We start from the raw sequence: 13,513 nt of genomic DNA, 5'->3' as shown, positions 1-13,513 counted from the left end.
ATGTAAATCATCCAAGTTCAAAGGATAGAATTCAAATATAAGCTTGCCTCTTTACATTAAACATCGCCTGACAGTAAGACTTTCAGGACTATTATGAAATATATGATTTTCAGTTTTATTTCCCTCAAGGTATCAAAATTTAACCTCTACTTAAAAGAAATTAATGTCCTACATATAAAATATTGGAATATAGACAATAATATAATTAAGACAAAAATGGTGACATAGCCTCAGGAAAAATTTGTAAGTATATAGCTGCAGGCGAATGCTAGTTTAGTTAAGAATCTTTAAGAAGTTGTCAAAAATTCTATTAAAAAAGATCTTTGGTTCGAATAGTAATAAATAGCCCATTTAGCATAATTTGATAAGTTTACATTAAATCATTTCTTATCAAATTTTTTCAGTCATTATGATAGTTGATCAATAAATCAGTCTTATAGTAAAACAATTCAGAGAACAATTATGTCTTATATTATTTAATGTACTGAAATATTGCTTTCAAAGTCATATTTTAGAAATTTTTTAAATATTTATTTTATATTTCACAATTTATATTTTTATTAGAGTGCATAATCTACTAAATAAAGATAGAAGATATTTTATAAAGTATTATGCAATTTAAATATTATGAATTTCATAAAAAGTTAAATGCATGTTCATATAGGCTAACCTAAAAATGCTGTGTTTTATCCCTGGTCTACAATACAAAAGACTTTGTTCTAGCACTAAAAATAATCCTTTTGTACATGTTTAACAACAAAAAGTTTGTATTCTTGTGAAGATCCACAGACTAATTCAGTATGTAAAAAATATTTTATAAAAAAATCCAAGATGACACTTTCAAAACCATTTTCCTTTGTTCCTCCTCATGTACAGAACTTCACCACATACCACATTTCTTGTAGCTATCAAATCACTTGACGTTGACCAGGTACCATTTTATCTCTAAACTTTCTACACATGAAAAGTAGACAGCCACTATTAAATTCATAAAATATTTATATACCTTAACACATTAAGCTTTAGACACGACAATTGAACCACATAAAATAGGATAAGACTCCCATTCTACATGTTCAGAATCAGGTGTTCATCATCCTTATCTAGTGATAGTACACACCTCACATATGTACACTGCTTATAGCAGAAGCAATAGGGAATTACTCAGAGGACATTGAACACTGTGATCTGGAAGCATATTATGACATATACCATTGTCCCAATAACCCCACCTTTCTCCAAGGTAGTATCACAATTCTAGAATGCCAGGGCAGCTGCTCACAAGGTCCAGAAGAGTATTTACTCTGTGGAGATATTTCATTCATATTACACACATACTGTGATTCTGAACACAACTAGTCCTAAAATGTTTTCACCATCATCCTTTTTTATTTGGGGTGGTTCTTGAATACTATACTCTACTGTTATTTCTTCTTAGTACGGTCACAATCAAAGAAGACCTGGACAGCAGCCAATGGCTTTAGATAACTCCCAGGTGGTTTTTTTCCCCATAATATGGAAAGTATTTTTAGTCTGTAATTACATTGGGAGGATAAGTTGATAGAATTGTTTTCATTCTTTGAAATACATGCAATCCTTGGTTCTCCTAGAGGCTCTAATCCAATCTTTTTATTCATTTTCAAAATATATAAGGGTTTCGTTGGAACAGCCAAAATGACATCTACAACACTGCATGCTGGAAGAATATAGGAAACTGACATGCTATATTAATAGGACCTTTCTCTTCAAAAACTGCTCCATCAGGAGAGAATGTGTGATTCTTCTGTTCTAAATTATGTGACTTTAGAAACTTCTTAAGTTCTTCAGTGTATCCTCTATTGGAATTTGGGTCAGACATACTGAACATATATCCCAATGCAGTCACTGGATTTGGAAAAATTTTAAGTCCTGGACTAGGAATCTGGTTGCAATAATTTGGAACCTCACTGTTCAGAATCCAAAGCACAGGACACTTGTGAATGAAAAGATGCAGGCAGGCACCCTAGGCAGAAGAACAAAATCAAAACCCAGCTCTTGGTGGTTGTACCCCAGATCTCTCCAGTGGCCAGGTTGTATACAAAAAGATTCAACTTGGCCAGCCTGGTTGAAGGGTTTCTCTTTGTTGTGGTATGCGTGAGAACGCTAATGGAGGGGCAGTGGCCTGTGGGAAGAGGCGGCAAGGACAGAGGTACAGTGCATACTGACTCAATGGTACAGTGGGACAGTGGCAGAAAGCTGAGCCCTGAGGAAACCTTGCTGTGAAATGTATTGGAAACAACTCCATATGTTCCTCTTAATACTAAGTTATATGCCAGGTGCTCCAATCACATGACACTATAAATTAGGTGGTGTTTACAATTCTAGAGTTGATGGAAATAAATTCCAGATTAATTTATATCTAAGTAACAAAGGTAGTGAATGACTGAGCTGGGATTTAAACCATTTTCTGACTCCAAAGCAAATGGTATTTACTAGTACTTGATACCAATACTGCATTATCAGTTATAGCTTCCCATTTTTATTCATTCAATAAATACCTATTGAACACTATTAAGACCAGCCACCGTTCTAAGCACTAGGAACGCATTAGTGAAAAAAGAGAAACAACTGTCCACTTAAGATTGATAATCTGAATTACCTTGAGTTTAACATTATAACATTACATGATTCTTAAATATTAAATAACATGTTATGACTAAACATTTTAACAACTTCCTGAGCCATAGGTTTTATAAACCCATGTATAAATCTCCAAAACCTATAGCAGAATCAATGCTATTACATTTCAAATTCAGTTATTTCTAAAATTCAGCTTTAAATTGTACATTTTCTCACATGCTATAGATATAATAATGAAAAGCAATTATATATGTATGCTTATGACTGGCAATAATTTTAAATCCTAACCAATACATTCTAAGATGTTATGAAAATAGTTCATGCACAATATTACTAATGCTATTATCTGTTCACACTTACCAACCTTGAAGTCTGTAACTTCCTCATATAACCTAGAGTTTGTTTTTTTTAAAATTTTATTTTGGTATCATTAATCCACAATTACATGAAGGACATTATGTTTACTAGGCTCCCCCTTTCACCAAGTCCCCCCCACATCCCCGTTCACAGTCACTGTCCATCAAATGGTAAGATGCTGTAAAATCACTACTTGTCTTCTCTGTGTTGCACAGCTGTCCCTGTGCCCCACCCCCCACAATATACATGCTAATTATAATGCCCTCTTTCTTTTTTTCCCGCCCTTATGCCTCCCTTCCCACCAATCCTCCCCAGTCCCTTTCCCTTTGGCAACTATTAGTCCATTCTTGGGTTCTGTGCTTCTTATGCTGTTTTGTTCCTAAAGTTTTCTTTTGTTCTTATACTCCACATATGAGTGAGATCATTTGGTATTTGTCTTTCACCGCCTGGATTATTTCACTGAGCATAATCCCCTCTAGCTCCATCCATGTTGTTGTGAATGGTAGGATTTGTTTTTTTCTTATGGCTGACTAATATTCCATTGTGTATATGTACCACATCTTCTTTATCCATTCATCTACTGATGGATATTAGGTTGCTTCCATATCTTGGCTATTGTAAATAGTACAGTGATAAACATAGGGGTGCATCTGTCTTTTTCAAACTGGAGTGCTGCATTCTTAGGGTGAATTTCTAGAAGTAGAATTTCCCGGGTCAAGTGGTATTTATATTTTGAGCATTTTGAGGAACCTCCATACAGCTTTCCACAATGGTTGAACTAATTTACATTCCCACCAGCAGTGTAGGAGGGTTCCTCTTTCTCCACAACCTCGAGAACATTTGTTGATGTTTGTCTTTTGGATGGTAGCCATCCTTACTGGTATGAGATGGTATCACATTGTGGTTTTAATTTGCATTTCTCTGATGACAAGTGATGTGGAGTATCTTTTCATGTGTCTGTTGGCCATCTGTGTTTATTTTTTGGAGAATTGTCTGTTCAGTTCCTCTGCCCATTTTTTAATTGGGTTATTTGCTTTTTGTTTGTTGAGGTGTGTGAGCTCTTTATATATTTTGGATGTCAACCCTTTATCGGATCTGTCATTTACGAATATATTCTCCCATACTGTAGGATACCTTTTTGTTCTATTGATGGTGTCCTTTGCTGTAAAGAAGCTTCTCAGCTTGATATAGTCCCATTTGTTCATTTTTGCATTTGTTTCCCTTGCCCACGGAGATATGTTCAAGAAGAGGTCACTCATGTTTATGTCTAAGAGAATTTTGCCTATGTTTTTTTCTACGAGTTTTATGGTTTCATGACTTACATTCAAGTCTTTGATCCATTTCAAATTTACTTTTGTGTATGGGGTTAGACAGTGATCCAGTTTCATTCTCTTACATGTAACTGTCCAGTTTTGCCAGCACCATCTGTTGAAGAGACTGTCATTTCGCCATTGTATGTCCATGGCCCCTTTATGGAATATTAGTTGACCATATATGTTTGGGTTAATGTTTGGAGTCTCTATTCTGTTCCATTGGTCTGTGGCTCTGTTCTTGTGCCAGTACCAAATTGTCTTGATTACTATGGATTTGTAGTAGAGCTTGAAGTTGGAGAGTGAGATCCCCACCCCACTTTATTCTTCCTTCTCAGGATTGCTTTAGCTATTCGGGGTCTTTGGTATTTCCATATGAATTTTTGAACTATTTGTTCCAGTTCATTAAAGAATGCTGTTGGTAGTTTGATAAAGATTGCATCGAATCTGTATATTGCTTTGGGCAGGATGGCCATTTTGACAATATTAATTCTTCCTAGCCAAGAGCATGGGATGAGTTTCCATTTGTTAGTGACCTCTTTAATTTCTCTTAAGAGTATCTTATAGTTTTCAGGGTATAGGTCTTTCACTTCTTTGGTTAGGTTTATTCCTAGGTATTTTATTCTTTTTGATGCTATTGTGAATGGAATTATCTTCCTGATTTCTCTTTCTATTAGTTTATTGTTAGTGTATAGGAAAGCCACAGATTTCTGTGTGTTAATTTTGTATCCTGCAATATTGCTGAATTCTGATATTAGCTCTAGTAGTTCCGGAGTGGAGTCTTTAGGGTTTTTATGTACAATATCATGTCATCTGCAAATAGTGACAGTTTAACTTCTTCTTTACTAATCTGGATTCCTTGTATTTCTTTGTTTTGTCTAATTGCCATGGCTAGGACCTCCAGTACTATGTTGAATAACAGTGGGGATAGTGGGCATTCCTGTCTTGTTCCTGATTGCAGAGGAAAAGCTTTCAGCTTCTCGCTGTTCAGTATGATGTTGGCTGTGGGTTTATCATATATGGCCTTTATTATGTTGAGGTACTTGCCCTCTATACCCATTTTGTTGAGAGTTTTTACCACGAATGGATGTTGAATTTTATCGAATGTTTTTTCAGCATCTATGGAGATGATCATGTGGATTTTGTCTTTCTTTTTGTTGATGTGGTGGATGATATTGATGGATTTTAGAATGCTGTGCCATCCTTGAATCCCTGGGATGAATCCCACTTGGTCATAGTGTATGATCCTTTTGATGTATTTTTGAATTCGGTTTGCTAGTATTTTGTTGAGTATTTTTGCATCTATGTTCATCAGGCATATTGTTCTGTAGTTTTCTTTTTTGGTGGGGTCATTGTCTGGTTTTGGTATTAGGGTATTAGGCTTCATAAAATGAGTTTGGGGGTATTCCCTCCTCTTCTATTTTTTGGAAAACTTTAAGGAGAATGGGTATTATGTCTTGTCTGTATGTCTGATAAAATTCCGAGGTAAACCCATCTGGCCCGGGGGTTTTGTTCTTTGATAGTTTTTTGATAACTGCTTCAATTTCCTTGCTGGTAATTGGTCTGTTTAGATTTTCTGTTTCTTTCCGGGTCAGTCTTGGAGGGTTCTATTTTTCTAGGAAGTTGTCCATTTCTCCTAGGTTTCCCAGCTTTTTAGCATATAGGTTTCTTCGTTCTGTGGGGTCTGTCATGATTTTTCATTTCTCGTTTCTGATTCTGTTGATTTGTGTTGACTCTCTTAATAAGTCTGGCTATAGGTTTATCTATTTTGTTTATTTTCTCAAAGAACCAGTTCTTGGTTTCATTGATTTTTGCTATTGTTTTATTCTCCTCAATTTTATTTATTTCTTCTCTGATCTTTATTATGTCCCTCCTTCTGCTGACCTTAGGCCTCATTTGTTCTTCTTTTTCCAGTTTTGATAATTGTGACATTAGACCATTCATTTGGGATTCTTCTTCCTTCTTTAAATATGCCTGGATTGCTATATACTTTCCTCTTAAGACTGCTTTTGCTGTATCCTACAGTAGTTGGGGCTTTGTGTTGTTGTCATTTGTTTCCATATATTGCTGGATCTCCATTTTGATTTGGTCATTGATCCATTGATTATTTAGGAGCGTATTGTTAAGCCTCCATGTGTTTGTGAGCCTTTTTGCTTTCTTTGTACCATTTATTTCTAGTTTTATGCCTTTGTGGTCTGAAAAGTTGGTTGGTAGGATTTCAATCTTTTGAAATTTACTGAGGCACTTTTTGTGCCTTGGTATGTGGTCTATTATGGATAATGTTCCATATGCACTTGAGAAGAATGTGTATCCTGTTGCTTTTGGATGTAGAGTTCTGTAGATGTTTATTAGGTCCATCTGTTCTAGTGTGTCGTTCAGTGCCTCTGTGTCCTTACTTATTTTCTGTCTGGTGGATCTGTCCTTTGGAGTGAGTGGTGTGTTGAAGTCTCCCAGAATGAATGCATTGCATTCTATTTCCTCCTATGGTTCTGTTACTATTTGTTTCACATATGTTGGTGCTCCTGTGTTGGGTGCATATATATTTATAATGGTTATATCCTCTTGTTGGACTGAGCCCTTTATCATTATGTAATGTCCTTCTTTATCTTTTGTTACTTTCTTTATTTTGATGTCTATTTTGTCTGATAGTAGTATTGCAACACCTACTTTTTTCTCTCTGTTGTTTGCATGAAATATCTTTTCCCATCCCTTGACTTTAAGTCTGTGCATGTCATTGGGTTTGAGTTGAGTCTCTTGTTAGCAGCAGATGGATAGGTCTTGCTTTTTTATCCATTCTATTACTCGGTGTCTTTTGATTGGTGCATTCAGTCCATTTACATTTAGGGTGATTATTGAAAGGTATGTACTTATTGCCATTGCAGGCTTTAAGTTTGTGGTTACCAAAGGTTCAAGGTTAGCTTCTTTACTATCTTACTGTCTAACTTAACTCACTTATTGAGCTATTATAAACGTGGTCTGATGATTCTTTATTTCTCTCTATTCTTATTCCTTCTCCTCCCTTCTTCATATGTTGGGTGTTTTGTTCTGTGCTCTTTTTAGGAGTGCTCCCATCTAGATGCCCTGTAAGATGCCCTGGAGAGGTGGTTTCTGGGAGGCAAATTCCCTCAACTTTTGCTTGTCTAGGAATTGTTTAATCCCTTCTTCATATTTAAATGATAATCGTTTTTAATTACATTTTTAACACATAATTTTAATTATTATGTGTCTTGGTGTTGCCCTCCTTGGATCCCTTGTCATGGGAGTTCTGTGTACCTCTGTGGTCTGAGAGGCCATTTCCTCCCCTAGTTTGGGGAAGTTTTCAGCAATTATTTCTTCAGAGACACTTTCTATCCCTTTTTCTCTTCTTCTTCTGCTACCCCTATAATGCGGATATTGTTCCATTTTGTATGGTCACACAGTTCTCTTAAAATTCTTTCATTCCTGGAGACCCTTTTATCTCTCTCTGCATCAGCTTCTCTGCGTTCCTGTTCTCTGTTTTCTAGTCCATTAATGGTCTCTTGCATCTTGTCCATTCTGTTTTGAAGTCCTTCCAGAGCTTGTTTTATTTCTGTATTCTCTCTCCTTAGTTCTTGCATATTTCTCTACAAGTCCATCAGCATGGTTATGACTTTTGTTTTGAATTCTTTTTCAGGAAGACTGGTTAAATCTATCTCCCCAGGTTCCTTCTCAGGGGAAGATGTAGAAGATGTTGAAGCTATCTGGGTTAGTCTTGTCTGGATGAAATTTTTTTGCTTTTTCATGTTGATAGGTGCAGTGGAGTGCAATTGGCACATCTATCAGCTGGGAGAGTTAAGCCTCTTTCCACTTGGCTGCTGACCTTTCTTTACTGGGACAACTGCAACCCCTAGTAGCTTGTGTTGGGCTATTGCATGTAGACTGGGTCTTTGTATCTTGCCTGGTCCGTTTGGAGGAAGCTCCCTTGCTGTGGGCATGGCCAGCCTCAGGCTGCTGCTCTGCTATGGCGGGGCCCTGGAGGGGTAATGGATATGGGGCTGTTAGGCTCTTCACCTCCATGAGGGGTCTCAGAGCTGTTGCCCAGTGGGTTAGTGTGCCCAGAATTTTCTGGAATTTCCAGCTGCTGGACTGTGGCCTGGGATGCTTCTGTCCAGCTGTGGGGTCCCTGTCCCTTTAAGACTTTCAAAAAGCACTCGCTTTTCTTTGTCACAGGGGCGCTGGCTTTGGGACATGCTCACAGATCCTACTGTCCTTCTTCCCTAGTTTCCAGCACCCCATGCATGCACTGTGTCTGTGCTCCAGTGTGGATGGCTGGGGCTGGGTGTTAAGCAGTTCTGGGCTCCCTCTCCCTCCCTGCACTCCGATACCTCTCCTCCCTCCAGGAGCTGGTGTGAGGGGCACTCGTGTCCCGCCAGGCCAGGGCTTGTATCTTACCCCTTTCACCAGGCGCTGGGTTCTCGCAGGTGTGGATGTAGTCTGGCTGTTGTCCTGTGTCTTCTGGTCTCTCTTTTAGGATTAGTTGTATTTGTTGTATTTTCAAAAATATATATGTTTTTGGGAGGAGATTCCCACTGTCCTACTCATGCTGCCATCTTGGCTCTGCCCCTAACCTAGAGTTTTGTAATAAAATAAGTTTAATTAATTAAAGTGACCTAAAATATTTGTAGAGACAGTGTATCTTTAAAAATAAATGTATAAACATTATGAAGAAAACTATTTTCAAAAGAGTAGGAACCTAGCCTAAATTGATGCCCATTTTTCTCTACATATTTATTTTAAAATTTTAATTCAATTTGTTTAAACAAAAATATGGTTCACTAATTTCTGCCAACCCCACCTCTTTCAACCACCTATTTGTTCTGAGGACTTTTCTTAAGCTTCTACATGTAAGAGAGATCATCTTTCAGTATTGACTTATTTCACTTAGCATAATGTCTTCAAGGTCATTCCATGTTGTTGCAAATGACAAACTTCACTATTTTTTATGGCTGAATAATATTCCATTGCATACATACACACAATTTCTTTATCTATTCATCTACTGATTCATACTTAGGTTATTTCCATACCTTGGCTATTGTAAATAATGGTGCAATGAATATGGGAGTGAAGGTATCTTTTTGAGTTAGTGTGTTTTCCTTTTTGTTCAAATACTCAAAATTGCTGGATCATATGGTAGCTCTAATTTTTTGAGGAATCTCCATACTGTTTTCTATAGTGGTTTTATCAATTTAAATTACTACCAATAATGTAGAAAGGCCTTTTCTCTACTTCCTCACCAACATTTGTTATTTCCTGTTTTTTTTTATAATAGCCATTCTAACAGGCATGAGATGATATCTCATTGTGGTTTCAATTTGCACTTTCCTGAGGATTAGTGATGTTGCACATATATTCCTGATCTGTCAGCCATCAATATGTTTTTGGAAAAATGTCTATCAGCCCATTTTTAAAAGGATTGTTCTTTATTTTTCAGCTATTGAGTTGTATGTGTTTTTTATATATTTTGCATATTATTCCCTTATCAAATAAATGATTAGCAATTATTTTCCCCTAATCATTTGGTTGCATTTTCATTTTGTTGATGGCATCCTTTGCTGTGCAGACACTTTTTGGTTTGATGTAGTATCACCTGTTTTTTAGTTAGTTGCTTTTGCTTTTGGTGTCAGATTTAAAAAATCATTGCCAAGACCTATGTCAAGGAGCTTCCCACTTATGTTCATTTCCAGAAGTTTTATAATTTCAGGTCTTATAAATTCAAGTCTAATCTATTTTGAGTTAATTTTTGTGTGTGATATAAGATAGTGATCCAGTTTCATTAGTTTTCTTCTGGTCATCCAATTTTCCTTACACTACTTATTGAAGATACTGTACTTTTCTCATTGTATAGTCTCAGCTCCTTTGTTGACCATAGATGTGTGTGTTTATTTCTGAGCCCTCTGTACCATTCCATTGATCTATTGTTTTCATGGCAGTGCTTTAATTGTAGTAATTATTTAATTACTATAGATTTGTAATATAATTTGAAATCAGGGAGTGTGATGCCTCCAGCTTTGTTCTTCAAGACTGCTCTGAGTATCTGGGGTTTTTTGTGGTTTCATACAAGTTTTAGGATTCCTTATTTAATTTCTGTGAATGATGCTGTTGGAATTTTGATAGGAATTGCATTGAATCTATAGATTACTTTGGGTAGTATGAACATTTAAACAATATTAATTCTTTGAAAACCATGAGCACACAATATCTTTCCATTTATTTGTGTCTTCAGTTGTTTTCATTGCTGTTTTATAGTTTTCAATATACAGGTCTTTCATCTCCATGGTTAAATTTATTCTTACATTTTTTTCTTTTTGAAGAATTATAAATTAGATTATTTTCTCCATTTCTCTTTCTGATAATTCATCATTAATGAAATTCTACTGATTTTTGTACACTGATTTCTTATCCTGCAACTTTACTGAATTCCTTTATTACTTTAAGTTTTTTCATGGAGTTACAGGATTTTCTATATATGTCACCTGTAAATAGTGACAGATTTCTTTATTTCCGATTTGGATATCTTTTTTATGTCTTTTTCTTGCCTAAATACCCTTTCCTAAAACCAGTACTATGCTGAATAAAAGTAGTGAGAGTGGACATCCTTGTCTTGAGCTTGGAGAAAATCTTTCAGCTTTTCACCATGAGTAGGGTGTTAGTTGTGAACTTGCTATATATGGGCTTTATTGTTGTTGAAGTATGTTGCTTCTATACCTGCTATGTTATCATACATGGATGTTGAATTCTGTCAAATGCTTTTTATGCATGTATTGAGGGGATCATGATTTTTATCCTTTTTTGTTAATGTGGTGTATCACATTGATTTGTGTATATGATCCTTTGTATCTGTGGGTATTAGTTATAATATTTCGTATTTATGATGTTTTTTCCTTTTTTTAAAATGTTATTAAGGTATTATTGATATACACTCTTACAAATGTTTCACATGAAAAACAATGTGGTTACTACATTCACCCATAGTATTAAGTCCCTGCACATACCCATTGCAGTCACTGTCCATGAGAGTAGTAAGATGCCACAGAGTCCCTGCTTGTCTTCTCTGTGCTGCACTGCCTTCCCTGTGACACCTTACACCATGTGTACTAAATATAATACCCTCAATCCCCTTCTCCATCATGCTCCACCCCCCTCCCACACCCCTCCCCTTTGGTAACCACTAGTCCCTTCCTAGAGTCTGTGAGTCTGTTGCTGTTTCGTTTCTTCAGTTTTACTTTGTTGTTATGCTCCACAAATGAGGGAAAGCATTTGGCACTTGTCTTTTTCTGCCTGGCATATTTCACTGAGCATAATATCCTCCAGCTCCACCCATGTTGTTGCAGATGTTAGGATTTATCTCTTTCTTATGGCTGAATAGTATTCAATTCTGTATATGTACCACATCTTCTTTATCCATTCATCTACTGATGGACACTTATGTTGCCTCCATTTCTTGGCTATTGTAAATAGTCCTGCGATAAACATGTGTGCATATGCCTTTTTGAATCTGATAACTTGTATTCTTTGGGTAAATTCCTAGGAGTGGGATTCCCAGGTCAAATGGTACTTCTATTTTTAGTTTTTTGAGGAACCTTCATATTGCTTTCCACAATGGTTGAACTAGCTTAAAATCCCACCAGCAGTGTAGGAGAGTTCCCCTTTCCCTGCATCCTTGCCAGCATTTGTTATTCTTAAGTCTTTTCAATGCTGGCCATACTAACTGGTGTGAGGTGATATCTCATTGTGGTTTTAATTTGCATTTACAAGATGATTACTGATGTGGAGCATCTTTTCATGTGTCTGCTGGCCATCTGAATTTATTCTTTGCAGAATTGTCTCTATATTCTCTGCCCATTTTTTAACTGGGTTATTTGCTTTTTGAGAGTTGAAGCGTCTGAGTTTTTTATTTGTTTTGGATGTTAACCTCTTGTCGGATATGTCATTTACAAATATATTCTCCCATACTGTAGGATGCCTTTTTGTTCTGTTGATGGTGTCCTTTGCCATACAGAAGCTTTTTAGTTTAATGTAGTCCCATGTGTTTATTTTTCCTTCTGTTTCCCTTGCTCGAGGAGATGTGTTTAGGAAGAAGTTGCTTATGTTTATATTCAGGAGATTTTTGACTATGTTGTCTTCTAGGAGTTTTATGGTTTCATGACTTAGATTCAGGTCTTTGATGCATTTTGAGTATACCTTTGTGTATGGGGTTAAATAATAACCCACTTTCATTCTCTTGCATGTAGCTGTCCAGTTTTGCCACCAGTTGTTGAAGAGGCTATCCTTTCCCCATTGCATGTCCATAGCTCCTTCATTGTATATTAATTGACCATATATGCTTGGGTTTATATTTGGGCTCTCTAGTCTGTTCCATTGGTCTATGGGTCTGTTCTTGTGTCAGTACCAAATTCTCTTGATTACTGTGGCTTCATAGTAGATCTTGAAGTTAGGGAGCATAATGCCCCCAGCTGTCTTCTTCCTTCTCAGGATTTCTTTGGCTATTCAGGGTCTTCTGTGGTTCCATATGAATTTTAGAATTATTTGCTTTAGTTAATTGAAAAATGCTGTTGGTATTGTGATAGAAATTGCATTGAATCTGTACATTATTTTAGGCAGGATTGTAATTTTGTCAGTATTAATACTTCTGATCCATGAGTATGGGATGTTTCCATTTATTGATATCTTCTTTAATTTCTCTCATGAGTGTCTTATAGTTTTCAGAGTATAAGTCTTTCACTTCCTTGGTTAGGTTTATTCCTAGGTATTTTATTATTTGTGATGCAATTGTGAATGGAATTGCTTTTCTGATTTCTATTTCTGCTAGTTCATTGTTAGTGTATAGGAATGCCACAGATTTCTGTGTATTAATTTTGTATCCTGCAACTTTGCTGAATTGAGATATTAGATCTAGTAAATTTGAAGTGGATTTTTATGTACAATATCCTGTCATCCACAAACAGGGACAGTTTGACTTCTTCCTTACCAATCTGGATGCCTTTTATTTCTTTGTGTTGTCTAATTGCTGTGGCAAGGACCTCCAGTACTATGTTGAATTAAAGTAGGGAGAGTGGGCATTCTTGTTTTGTTCTTGATCTTAAAAGAAAGACTTTCAACTTCTCGCTGTGCAGTATGATGTTGGCTGTGGTTTTGTCATATATGGTCTTTATTATGTTGAGGTACTTGCCTTCTATACCCATCTTATTGAGAGTTTTTATCATGAA

The 13,513-nt window shown here is 36.2% G+C and overlaps 1 pseudogene; it reads right to left on the bottom strand.

The window, feature by feature from the left end:
- Nucleotides 1-1,326: 1,326 nt before the first annotated feature.
- The window catches only part of LOC108399736 (sodium/potassium-transporting ATPase subunit beta-3-like), a 107,316-nt pseudogene continuing 95,129 nt past the window's right edge, over nucleotides 1,327-13,513 (bottom strand).

The sequence above is a fragment of the Manis javanica genome, chromosome 3 (assembly GCF_040802235.1).
Source record: "Manis javanica isolate MJ-LG chromosome 3, MJ_LKY, whole genome shotgun sequence".
Classification (NCBI taxonomy): domain Eukaryota; kingdom Metazoa; phylum Chordata; class Mammalia; order Pholidota; family Manidae; genus Manis; species Manis javanica.
This window is presented reverse-complemented; position numbering and strand designations above follow the sequence as displayed.